This window comes from Leuciscus leuciscus (assembly GCF_965113295.1).
Source record: "Leuciscus leuciscus genome assembly, chromosome: 23".
Taxonomy (NCBI): Eukaryota; Metazoa; Chordata; class Actinopteri; order Cypriniformes; family Leuciscidae; genus Leuciscus; species Leuciscus leuciscus.
The window spans coordinates 21407416-21420937 of record NC_138747.1 but is presented as its reverse complement, the minus strand read 5'-3'; the positions used below and the strand labels follow the sequence as shown (position 1 = coordinate 21420937).

Sequence of the window (13522 nt, the reverse complement as noted above, 5' to 3'; positions counted from 1 at the left end):
TTTTTAGGTTTTATTTTTATAACCTAAAGAGAACCTTCACAGAACGTTCCCTGCAGGTTATTTTTAGGTTTTATTTAATAACCTAAAGAGAACCTTCACAGAACGTTCCCTGCAGGTTATTTTTAGGTTTTATTTTTATAACCTAAAGAGAACCTTCCCAGAACGTTCCCTGCAGGTTATTTTTAGGTTTAATTTTATAACCTAAAGAGAACGTTCTGGGAAGGTTCTTTGCAGGTTGTTATTTAATAACCTAAAGAGAACTTTCCCAGAATGTTTCCTGCAGGTTATTTTTAGGTTTTATTTTTATAACCTAAAGAGAACCTTCACAGAACGTTTCCTTGCAGGTTATTTTTAGGTTTTATTTTTATAACCTAAAGAGAACGTTCTGGGAACGTTCTCTGCAGGTTATTATTTTAATATCACTTAACAGGCAGATTACCAACTGACAACGTCGTCAGTACGGTCCCCTAAGGTTATAAGATGACCAACAACGTTCAGATCGATTCGCAATAACTTTTTATTAATGATATTTTAAATTATGTTATACATTTTAATTCTATATGTTTATTTAAATGCTGCGTGACTTTGAAGTGTTTTAATGCGCATGCGCGTAATCAAACACTGGAGCGCGCACGTGCGCTCCTCGAGAGCAGATGGAAACCAGAAACGTCATCAGCAACTGACAAACAACAAAACTCCCGTCTGTCGCTGTTGGTTTCACTGCTTTCAGGTAAGTTTAGTCAACAAAATCTCACAAATAATACACACAAACGTCCCTGACACATTTCTTACGTGTAATTGACACGCTTCTGTTGAATATTTACTTTAAAGAAATGGTTTTGTGTCTTTGAAAAAGTCCGTTAGCATCTAAGCTAACCGGTTTCAGAAGAGAACGTTAGGCCTAAGTTACGTTAAGTTAAGGTCTTATTTATGAAAGTTTGGGTTTTTAAACACATATTTAGTGTAGATAACAGTTTTTTATAGTTTTGCTGGTAATTTGTCAATGGGTGATTGGAAGTAAGCTAATTTATTTAACCTAAAAGAATGCACTGTATTGTTAACTTAATCAGTGACGTCACTTACCAATATTGCTAAAATGTGATTTCAGAATAGCGAGAGAGAAAAAAAATCCTCTACAACAAGGGGTGAGTTATTGTTTAATCATGATAATAATTCCATATGCATTTATTTCACAATATATAGGTATGTTGACATAGCAACCGCGCGCGGCGAACATTCTGTCTCAATAATTTGTTCCAAACTGCGTGGTACTGTTAATATGTGTGTCATGCAATATCCACTCCTCGCCGCCTGGTGGGAGTATATTTTGCCTGAATACGACAGTAACTACGTCATGTACAACCCCGGGAAGCGTTAAACACTTAAAGCTTTCATCCCTGAGGTATTTTCAGTTCACCACAACTCTCGGAAGATTTGAGTGACTTTCAACCGGTCGGCAGACTTCATCTATGCTTTGGACATGAATGAAAGGTAGGTGGACATGAATATATACCTTTTATCTTGGTACTGACGAAATTTCATCGAAATCCATGGTGGAGAATGTATTTAACTAAATCGCGGAAATTTGGTAGTCACATTTGTGGTGGGTAGATTAGCGAACGTCCTGTCAGATGCACTGCAGGCGTCATTCTAAAAATTTAAACAAAAACATTGTCTCGATTTTAACTCATTCTCACCATGTTTTCCTTGAAATGATTACTGATGCTATGTAGTTTATTATGTATCTCATGGTTTTCCTGACATATTAGTAATAGTTTTAAGTTTACATCACTTCGAATTACATTACATACCTGTAACTCTGTCTAAATTAATATGCTAACAAACTTTTAAGCATTTTTGTCCTACCCCTCACTCATACGTGTTGATGATTCTTCAAAAGTAGAACATAATACAACTTATTATTAAATGAACATTTAATTTTTCATTTTAAAATTTCATTTTATTTAATCTCCTTAATTTGAACATTTAATTATCAGGCATTTTCTTCTTGAAATTTCCAAGATAAGTAAATATTGATTCTCAGTACTTCCAAGTTCAGTTGGAAATAAATTATTAATCATGTGATCAAAAAGTTATGCTTGCATGTTGTCTGTATCAATTTCATTTACTATTTTATTCAAAGTATTCTTCAACACATAAGCCATGTTGATTAGTCCATTTTTGTCCAATTTCCAATGTCCAATGTAGACTAATATTTGATGTTATGTCTTTACAGCTAATTATGAAAAGAAGAAAGGGGCCAAATACACAGCCAGGTCTAGCCAGACAGCACCTCCTGGACAAGTACAGTGATCTACCATCTTTGATCCAAAATGGACACATTCTATTTCTTTACGTCACAGCAGAATCAAGCAGAGCTGCAACTGCAAGAGAAATAATAAGATGCATACCAGAAATGACTGAAGAGCAGGCAAAAAATAAAGTGAAACTACTCGTTGAAAAAACGTTAACAAAATACAGAAAGCTAACTAATGACCGAGAATTCAGTCAGTTTGAAGGGATATGTAGCCAAAGATTTTCGGGAATCTCCACTACCACCACAGTTCCCCGCGCAAAGTCTCCTGATGAACACCAAGTTCCAAAGCTTAGTCCTTTGAAGACAAGACAGGTTGCTAGAGCCAATTGTCCTTCTTGTGCCAAATATAAGGAGGCTCTGAAAAACATGAGGCAGAAACATCTGCAGATGCAGAGAAGCAAGTACCTGGCAATTAAAGGAACCGTATGTAGGATTGTGGCCAAAACTGGTACTGCAATCACTTTAAAAATACTGTAGAGCGGTGTATCCCCTCCCCCTACCCCCTGACTCGAGGTTGCCAGATAAGCTGAATTCAGCAGAAACGTAGGCTGCTTTAATGAGCTTCCAATGGCAAGTGATGACGAGACGTACACAGTGAGTTTTGTTTCACAGTAAGTGCTGGGGCCATAATAGCTGAAGAGATAAGCGTTTTTGATTTGATATTTTATTTGATTTGATTTCTTTATTTTGAAAATATAAATACAATTACAATTAAAAAAAAATCTGAGGAAAAAAAAGGATAATAGTAAAACAAGACAAAAAAATAAACAACAAAATAAAACTTCCTTATTTTTCAATACGAAAAAAAAAAAACTCGATTTACAAGTACTAAAGTTTTTGTCACAAGTAGGCTAAAAAATAACCAAAACATTTGCCACAGCAATTATAATGCGGGACTAATTCAATATCACCAATGGCTATCACAGGGTTGTTTTCAGTCCCATCAGAAAATATTGTTACACCAAATTACATTAGCAATGGTCATACAGGTCAACTTGCAGCATGTGTAACTTAGTCCACGATATACGTGAAGAACGAATGACGAATAATTTTTTCTGAGGTAAAGTATTGCCATAATGGGCGTGCTAATGTTGTTTTCCTCAGCGTCTCAGCATAAGCACAGAGAAACGGGCTCCTATAATGCATTGCTAATGTTAGCATACGTCCATGTGAGCTAACGTTACATTACTTTGCACGAACATGCATAATTTTTTTTCGACTGTCATGAATATATGAAATGTCCATTGACATCAAGTACAAGTTAGCCAAGCATATGAATCTTACCTGTCCAGGAGAAAATTAGCAACGTTGGCGTCTGTGTTCAAATTCTTCTCCGTTTTCAGCCGTCTCTATCTTTCAAAAGCAACTCCAATACAAATTCTGGTTTTATTTCGGACTTTGTCACGAAAAAATTCTGAATTATAACAAGGTCTTTTTGATTTAGTAACGTTAGACATCTTTATCCGACTAGAGTTAGGGTATGTTAGAGCAAAGCTGGCAACCCGGATCCTGAAACACTACTGACTTCGTGATTGGTCGATTGGTGGAGGGAGGCGCTTCAGGCCAAAACACAAAATGACAACATCAACATCAGTTGAGGGCTGCAAGTCCACTTTTTAAATGACAATATCATGGCCATACTACTGTTGTCGGTGATATAAGTATTTGAAATGAACATGATTTCTTAATGTCTAGTGACACATCAGGGCAATTTTATGATTAATTGAAATAGATTTCTTACATACAGCTCCTTTAAGACACTCATAGCACAGCAGAAAAAGAAGGGAGCAATAAGAATACTTAATCAGAAACTGAAAAGGAAAGAAAAGCAAATATCCGACTTGAAAAATCTGTTAAAATCGCATGAGGCTGAAACCATTGCTAAATTTAAAAAACAATACAAAGTGAAAGCAAGAAGTCATATGCGCCTGAAGAAATCCCTTACACACATGAGGCGAGAGGTCAAATCAAATTCTGTTGATGAACAAAGATGCTGCGAGTTCAAAGAAAGAATTAATTCAATGAACAGTGAGATTCATGATCTTCAGGTTGAAAACCTTCTTTTAGGAGAAAAAATCCAGGATTTGGAAAGTGGAAAAAAGCTTACAAAAACAGACGCGAAGTCATACTCAAATGAAATGCGATTGATGGTGTTTGACGCAATATCCAATCAGGTGCCCACTGCCAACATCCACAATTTGATTAAAAAGTTTGGGCTGCGCTTCACCATTAGTTTAAGTGATGTGCCAAAAAGGGCTACTGTGGAAGCCATGACCAGAGAATTGGGGGCAATAAGTGACCTCCAGACTGCTGAAGCACTTTTAGCGAACACACACTCTACCCTGGGTTTTGATGCAACCACACAAGAGGGAATCCACTTGAACAGCATACATTTCACCACCAAAGAGAACTGTTATGTTGTTGCTGTAGATGAACTTCCAGGAGGCTCTGCTGAGGATTACCAGATCCATATTTGTGACTCCATCAGTAACCTTGCAAATGTCTACTGTCATTTTTTTGAGGCAGACTACGAAAACATTCTTCAAAAAATGATAGGGAATATATCAAACACACTCACTGACCGCTGTGCTGCCAATCATGCGGCCATTCGCTTAGTCTGTGCGTCTTGGAACAAGGCCCTGAATGAGCTGAATTGCAACCTTCATCCTCTGGAAACAATCGCTTCAAAGACAAAGAGTGCTCTGAAGGAGATCGAGAAATCCATGGGGATTACTGGGAAAATCAAGGGGAAAGACTGCATTGGGGCCAATATTGTGGTTCAGATGAATAAAATGAGGTACATGGATGGCAAGGGTGACCCTCGTGGCTTTAAGATCTTTCTAAATCACAACAATCTCCCTCTTGGCCTCATACCACGCTACAGAGGTAATCGACTGCACATTCTTTTCCATATATGTGGGATATTCTCAAGTCATCACGCTGCACTAAAGTCATATCTCTGTGGAGGAACATCCTGTGGAGGCCTGCGTGCTAGCATACTGGAAGACTTCGACTCTACAGCTGGTCAGGTTGAAATGCAAGTTCTGGGTTTGCTTGGGAAATTACTGACTGGACCCTGGATGACCAAATTCTACACTGGTGCAGATGACCAAACTGATTACATTAGATGTATTGAAATTATCAAAGAGACTGTGCAGAACCTGAAAGATCAACTACACTCACCTGCTGAACTCCTGACTCGCACAACAGACCTCTTTGGAAATCAGCTGAATGCTTCAGACAAAATCCTTGAGAAATTGCAACAACCACCAAAAGACACAGCCATGTTCACTCAAATGATGGAAAGCTGTCTGAGAGCGGTCATTTTAGTTCTTGAAAGGCAGTATCAAAAATACTTTGTTGATACATGGACAGTGACGGAGAAACTAAAACAAGAGACAACCTCAGCAAGATCACATAACATGGATGCTGAAGAGCTGATGGGGATGTTTAGTGCGTTGAAGAAGAAAGCTCCAAATGCCACCATCTGCTACTTGTCCTGTAAAATGAGAGCACGGAAAAACAACACTGTGGACTATTTGGACAGTTTAGACAAGGAAAAACAAGAGCTGGTCATCAGGAAAGCAGTGAGGCTGGGGGTAATACAAAGACGAAAGAGGAGGAAGAAGCAAGGAGAGCTACAGGAGGAATTGCACAAACGTCAAGCCACAAAAGAAAGGAAGAGAAGTGAACAAGACCGGAAAGTGTTAGAGAAAAAGATTGAAGAATTAGGTGCAGACAAGATCGAGGAAGCATTTCCAGAACTCCCAGAAGAAAAAATTAGCTTGATCAAGGAGTTGTTGGGTGGCAGAGGGGTGGGGGCATTTATATGTCATGCGTGGGATTTGGGTGGCAACAGAGTAATTTTCAATGGGAAAATTGAAACTTTCCATGTAAAAAAAAAAAACATACACTGTTGGCTATTGGGCCATGAGTGGGGAGGGGTATGAATGCGATGCACATGACACTGATGTGTCCATCTATGCGATGGCAGCAGATGTCATCTTGGATGACTTGGTTGTACAATAGCCTGTCAATAACCAGTGATCAACTAGCACAGATACTGATAGCCTGTATATTTGTTGTAGCAATCATTTATTGTTAGTATGGAAAGCGAAAAGAGTCAACCAGCACAATCACACAGATACTGATAGCCTGTATATTTGTTGTAGCAATCATTTATTGTTAGTATGGAAAGCGAAAAGAGTCAACCAGCACAATCACACAGATACGGATAGCCTGTATATTTGTTGTACCAATCATTCATTTTTAGTATGAAAAAAATTATGAATATGAATGTATATTTGCAATTTCAGAATGTATAAATATGAATTCACAATTAATAGTGGTGTGTAAAGTTGTCTTCGCTTGTATTCTGAAAATAAATGTTTATGGATATGAATGAACGCTTATTGATTAGAATTGTTTTCAGTGCATTGCCATGGGTCTGATGCCCATTCCAACTAAAACAGTAAATGTTCATGATTTCATTTGAAAGAGCTAACAAAATTCTACCTTCTGTTAAAATTTCATTCAAATATCTGATAAAATGTGGAAGTTACAAGCAAAAACATGTGAATAATAAGCATTTTTGGTCACATGCCTTCTATTGTAATTAATGTATAATATTTTAATCTAATCCCGATATTATAAATATCATAACTTTATCAATCCTCAACTGATTCTCACAATCCAGGTGTCAGTGAAAAGGGAATTTTCAGATCTGTCTAGTCATGTGATCCATTTTGATCTTAGGGGTGTTTGAAAATTTTGTCATCATACCTACAATATATTATCTTAAGATTTTTATATATTTATCTTTTCTGCATTTCACCTCTGTTCTAGCTTGATTCCTTTTATTAAACCAATCCCATGTAATATTGTTGGCTCTGTGACAAATAGCTTGTTATGTTCCTAGATCATCATGCTGTGATGGCCTGCTGCACCCCCTGTCCAAGACAATCTCCACGGCTATGAACCATATGACTAGTAAGCAAAACCACCTCAAACATACAGTGCACTACTGTTCAAAGGTTTGGGGTCTGTAAGATTTATGCTTTTGAAATAAGTCTCACATTTTAAAATCATTAACCCCAGGGTTTTTCAGTGAGATTGTCCTTGAGAAGCCTGTAGGCTAAATAATCAGCTAAATAATAGGCGACTAATACAATATTATAATGGTCATAGTTATAATAATAATTCATTTAACTATTATGATAACATGATATCCTCCTGATCATTAGTATATTTTATTTTATTTCTTTAGGTCTGTTTTGAATTATGTTGGCCAATGAGACTGACACCATACTGTCCAACTCAAAGGTATTTATGTATTTGTATGTTTTTTTTTATTGATCAATACTGAAATTCTTTGTACTTTTAAATGCTGAATGTGGTTCAGGGGGTCGACAACTTTAGGCAGTTATTTTTCACAGATATCTTGGGCAGCTGTGGCTCATACTCTTAGCCTTTAAAAATGTTTGAATTGATATCCCCAATGCAATATCAGGGGGTAAATATATCATTAGAGTTCTTAAAGTTATGTCTTTACTCTTGTTACCAGATGAGATATAATCCCTATTGTTTGGCCCTGTGATTCTTCAGGACAAGACCTTGATGCCATCCATAGTGTAATGTTTCCTGTCCTGTGTTTCCCTTGTCTTGTGTGCACTTTTGTTATTTCCTGTTCTGTGTCATGTTTTGTAGTCCTTTGTAGTTTTTTTTGCTTATTAGTTCTCCCAGGTGTTTCTAATTAGCCACACCCCCTTGTTATCTTGTTTAGCTTGTTTGTCTGTGTATTTAAACCTCTGTGCTTCAGTTGTTGGTTGTCGGTCGTTGTTTAATGTAGCTGTTACCTGTTCTTGTCCTGAGTTCCGTGTTCCGCCTGGATTACCTGTTTGTTTTATTAAATGTGTGCTTGCATATGGATTCTCTCTCTGCTTCATCCTTGCCTCAGCGTGACAGAACGACCGACCTAATGATGAATCCAGCAGCATTTTTGCCAGTGTCTCTTCCCCAGCCACCAGAGAAAGGACCATCTTTTGAGGGGACCCGGTTGGTCATATTTCGTGGGTCCCGTGGAGGCCGCAGTAGAGGAGGTGGTCGAGAGGAGTCCCGACAGCACTCTCCATTCTGGCCCCTCTTCGACCCTGGGTTGGTGATGTCCAGCCCAGGGCCCTATTCGCCACTGGTTCCATCCAGCACAGAGCCATGCTGGTTTCCGGTGGTCCCAGTTCCGGTGGTCCCAGTTCCGGTGGTCCCGAGTCCGGTGGTCCTGAGTCCGGTGGTCCCAGAACTCCCCATCATCAGTCCAGCCGAGCCCGCACTTCACCCCAGTCCAGCCGAGCCCGCACTTCACGCCAGAGCTGCCGAGGCCAAGGCAGTACGCGTCGTGCCCGCCGCCCCTGAGACTGTGAGCATCATGCCCGCCGCGCCTGTGACTGACAGCGTCGTGCCCGCCAAGCCTATGTTCGAGGTTGATGACTTCAGCGATCTTCCTCCTCTCATTGGGCCTGACGAGCCAGAGCCAGAGCTTCACGTCAGTCCTGCCGAGCCAGAGCCAGAGCTTCACGTCAGTCCTGCCGAGCCAGAGACTGTTCACGTCGCTTCTGCCGATCCAGAGACTGTTCACGTCGCTTCTGCCGATCCAGAGACTGTTCACGTCGCTTCTGCCGATCCAGAGACTGTTCACGTCGCTTCTGCCGATCCAGAGACTGTTCACGTCGCTTCTGCCGATCCAGAGACTGTTCACGTCGCTTCTGCTGATCCAGAGCTTCACGCCAGTCCAGCCAAGCCTGCACTTCACGCCAGCCCAGAGTCTCCTTCGCCGCTGGTCCCGCCCAGCTCAGAGCCCTCTTCATCGCTGGTTCCGCCCAGCTCAGAGCTCTCTTCGCCGCTGGTTCCGCCCAGCTCAGAGCCTTCTTCGCCGCTGGATCTGCCCAGCACAGAGCCCTCACCGCTGGATCTGCCCAGCACAGAGCCCTCACCGCTGGATCTGCCCAGCACAGAGCCCTCACCGCTGGATCTGCCCAGCACAGAGCCCTCACCGCTGGATCTGCCCAGCACAGAGCCCTCACCGCTGGATCTGCCCAGCACAGAGCCCTCACCGCTGGATCTGCCCAGCACAGAGCTCTCATCGCTGCCCAGCTCAAAACCTTCTTCACCGCTGGTCCTGCCCAGCTCAAAGCCCTCTTCGCCGCTGGTCCTGCCCAGCTCAAAGCCCTCTTCGCCGCTGGTCCTGCCCAGCTCAAAGCCCTCTTCATCGCTGGTCCAGGACTCTTTACCGGGGAGCCTCCCCAAGAAAATTTTGGGGGGGGGCAATACACCTCCGGACCAGTCCGATCCGCCCTGGCCGCCTGAAGGTTCGTGGTCGCCCAAGGGGTCTTCACCGCCGTGGTCGCCCAAGGGGTCTTCACCGCCGTGGCCACCCGAAGGGTCTTCTCCGCCGTGGCCGCCCGAAGGGTCTTCACCGCCGTGGTCGCCCAAGGGGTCTTCACCGCCGTGGCCGCCCGAAGGTTCTTCACCGCCGTGGCCGCCCGAGGGGTCTTCGGACAAGATGGCCGACTCCACGCCTGTGTCTTCGGACAAGATGGCCGACTCCACCCCTGTGTCTTCGGACAAGATGGCCGACTCCACGCCTGTGTCTTCGGACAAGATGGCCAACTCCACGCCTGTGTCTTCGGACAAGATGGCCGACTCCACGCCTGTGTCTTCGGACAAGATGGCCGAAACCACGCCTGTGTCTTCGGACAAGATGGCCGAAACCACGCCTGTGTCTTCGGACAAGATGGCCGAAACCACGCCTGTGTCTTCGGACAAGATGGTCTCCTCTGAGCCGGTGTCTGTTCCTGTGCCATGGTCGCCTGAAGGGTCGTCTCCTCCCTGGCCGCCTGAAGGGTCGCCTCCGCCCTGGCCGCCTGCACAGCCTGCTCCGCCCTGGCCGCCTGCACAGCCTGCTCCGCCCTGGTCGCCTGCACAGCCTGCTCCGCCCTGGTCGCCCGCACAGCCTGCTCCGCCCTGGTCGCCTGCACAGCCTGCTCCGCCCTGGTCGCCTGCACAGCCTGCTCCGCCCTGGTCGCCTGCACAGCCTGCTCCGCCCTGGTCGCCTGCACAGCCTGCTCCGCCCTGGTCGCCTGCTCCGCCCTGGTCGCCTGCACAGCCTGCTCCGCCCTGGCCTTCTGCACAGCCTGCTCCGCCCTGGCCTTCTTCCCTGCCGGAGTCTTCAGGCCCTCTTCCGCTCCACGGGCCTGGCCCCCCGTCCCGCCCCCGGACCCGCCTCAGACCCACCACCCTCCTGGACTTTTATTTTCTGAGGAGTGTCTGGAATCCACTCCTTAGGTGGGGGGCTATGTAATGTTTCCTGTCCTGTGTTTCCCTTGTCTTGTGTGCACTTTTGTTATTTCCTGTTCTGTGTCATGTTTTGTAGTCCTTTGTAGTTTTTTTTGCTTATTAGTTCTCCCAGGTGTTTCTAATTAGCCACACCCCCTTGTTATCTTGTTTAGCTTGTTTGTCTGTGTATTTAAACCTCTGTGCTTCAGTTGTTGGTTGTCGGTCGTTGTTTAATGTAGCTGTTACCTGTTCTTGTCCTGAGTTCCGTGTTCCGCCTGGATTACCTGTTTGTTTTATTAAATGTGTGCTTGCATATGGATTCTCTCTCTGCTTCATCCTTGCCTCAGCGTGACACATAGTCAGTAGATGAAGAAGGTGAGTTTAGCCGAATTCAGTTCTCTTTCCCTTTCTTTTGAGCTTAAACGGACACGTGCACGCAAAATGAAGTCAAAATGCCCATCTTGGCGAGTTTCCTCGTAAACAGTCTTGTGTGTTTTAAACAGAAAGAAAACGGATGAGTGTCATTTATATTAGGTCTGCGCATTCGTCTTAAAGGGACAGCAGCCTAACGTACCCGCAGCTGTTTGTGTCGCCAATGGTGATCAAACATCAAAAGAGAAAATGACTTGTAGCTTTAGCAAAGATACATTTAATTAATTTATAGTTATTTTATTTTTACAGTGCAGACTTATTTTACATTTTGATCATTCAATTTCTGTACCTGATGTTTTCAGATTTAACTGAAAAACATAATGCACTGCTTATTTCAACTGTATGTTTCTTCTATTGTATTTATCTATGCTTGTTATCTATGGTAATTTTCTATGCAGGTTCACTCCTCTACAAAATCCCCCCAATAGGGGTTATGCGGAGCGCCCAGCGGTCGAACCGGAAAGAGGTCTAAGCATTTCCACTTTTCACTTCCGTACACATCTGCAGCGGTAGGTGATCTCGGTTTACTGTTAATTTTCGCTTATTACACTAAAATTCTTATTTCGGTTTTAATTAAAATGTCACGAATGCTAAAATATCAGAAAAGGGAACATCCGAACAGCAGTTTTTGTTGTGTGCCGGTCTGCTCTATGTCGGGGAAAATGAGTAGTACAGAAGTACAAATGGGTTCTGTACTCATAAAGTGACATCAACATTCGCGTCAGCAGTAGCATTCGCCATCAGGCAAATGTTATTTAAATAAACTCCTGATGTACTTACAAACTTTCCAATGCCTCGTTTAATGAGTACAGAACCTATTTGTACTACTGTAGAAGTTTGGTGCCATTCTGGGCATTATTAGTGGGGTAATTTACGAGATACAAACCTGGAGCCGTTAGCGCCTGCACTAAACCATACGGCTGATATCTCTAAATAAACTCTAAATTTTTCAAAATTGTGCAGCCCTAATATTGAGCATATCTTAAAGTGAACTTGGAATGATAATTTGTGATACCAGATGAGATGTATGTATGATAGATTTTGAACTGTAATATATATATTTTTTATTTCAGGTTTTCTGGGATCCCAGCGGAAGGCATCAAGGCATCAGATGTTGGCCTGGACAGATGTTCCTGTAAACTACACCGACCTTTGCTTTTGCATGGATGGCTGATTATTACCATGTTCTGTGAGGGCATCATTATAGCAAAACTGAGCACCTGTGACAGTGGAATTTGTAGGTGTAAAGTCACAGAGATAAAAAAATTGATAGTAGTTTCAAACTTTTTTCTCTTTCTCTCTCATAAACAACACAGCAGTTACAGGTTTTCAAATTCTTCATTGGAGGTGAGACTTATACATTATATGTAGAGCGAATTCGCAGGTCAGAGTTCACTAGACTTGAATATTATTTTCTCTGTTTTTTATTTGTCTTCAGAGTCGAAAGTGGGCTTAAAGGGTACCTAGGCTTAATGGGTATCCTTACCCCTATATAAAACATTCCTTTTTTGATTTGTAGTCTGAAATAATAAATAGTGCAATATAAATAAATGCAATGTAGTGTTTTCAAATATATAAATTTTTCTATACACATTGATGCTGAAATATCTGAATAAATACACGATACCAGCAGTGCTCGTGCTCTCATATCTCCTACAGCTTGTGACACACAATCCCACCTCACTCTTTTCATTTGCTCAGGATGAATATTAATGCCATTACAGGGCTTGAATTTTGGCATGGGATTGTGTGTACATGTAACGCGTTGTCTTTTTATTTTCTTGTTAAATTTGCAGATGGTTTGGGGAGTTTAAATGTTTTGAGCGGAGTGAAGATTGGCACATTCATGTATATTGTATATAAATGAAGACTTTTTCAATTTTGTTCTAAGTTATAGGCTACAGTTTGCAAAAAGATAGTTTTAATTAAAATGTTTGTGCAGTTTTCTTTATTGAAATATTTTCATGTTTGAAATATTAAATGTAAATTACTGTTCCTGAATACATTTTGCTAACGCTGTTTTTGATGACTTATTTTAGGTTGATAATTAAACAATGAATCAACAAAAACATGGATTGTGTGCTGATTTATTTATTTAATACAAAGTGATTGATTTACTTATTAATGATAGTTTCTGTAAATTCAATTTATTGTAATAAAATATTCATAGGATTTTTAAGTGTTTGAACAATAAACAATGTAGAATATGTTGTTTGTAGACCTATAATTTGTGTACAGGCATATCAGGATGTGTAGACGTTCCGAGAACCTTCTGGGAACGTTCCGAGAACCTTCCGGGAACGTTCCGAGAACCTTTCGGGAACGTTCCCCTAACCTATAGGGAACGTTCTATTAACGTAAAGAAAACTTTCCTGGCTAACCAATAGGGAACGTTCTTGGGAACATTCTGGGAACCAAAAACTAACGTTCCCAGAACGTAAAATT

The 13522-nt window shown here is 41.8% G+C and overlaps 1 long non-coding RNA gene across 4 annotated transcripts in view; it reads left to right on the top strand.

Moving 5' to 3' along the window:
- The window catches only part of LOC309488535, a 200374-nt gene extending 187708 nt beyond the window's left edge, over positions 1-12666 (top strand). For 2 of the 4 annotated variants that reach the window (XR_014202150.1, XR_014202151.1), the window contains 4 exons: positions 1109-1145; positions 7236-7306; positions 7584-7639; positions 7881-7946. This is a non-coding gene — a long non-coding RNA (uncharacterized lncRNA). Of the gene's footprint in view, positions 1-1108; positions 1146-7235; positions 7307-7583; positions 7640-7880; positions 7948-11475; positions 11587-12150 lie in introns of those variants that run through there. The other 2 variants (XR_014202148.1, XR_014202149.1) reach the window with 2 other exon arrangements.
- Positions 12667-13522: the final 856 nt, after the last annotated feature.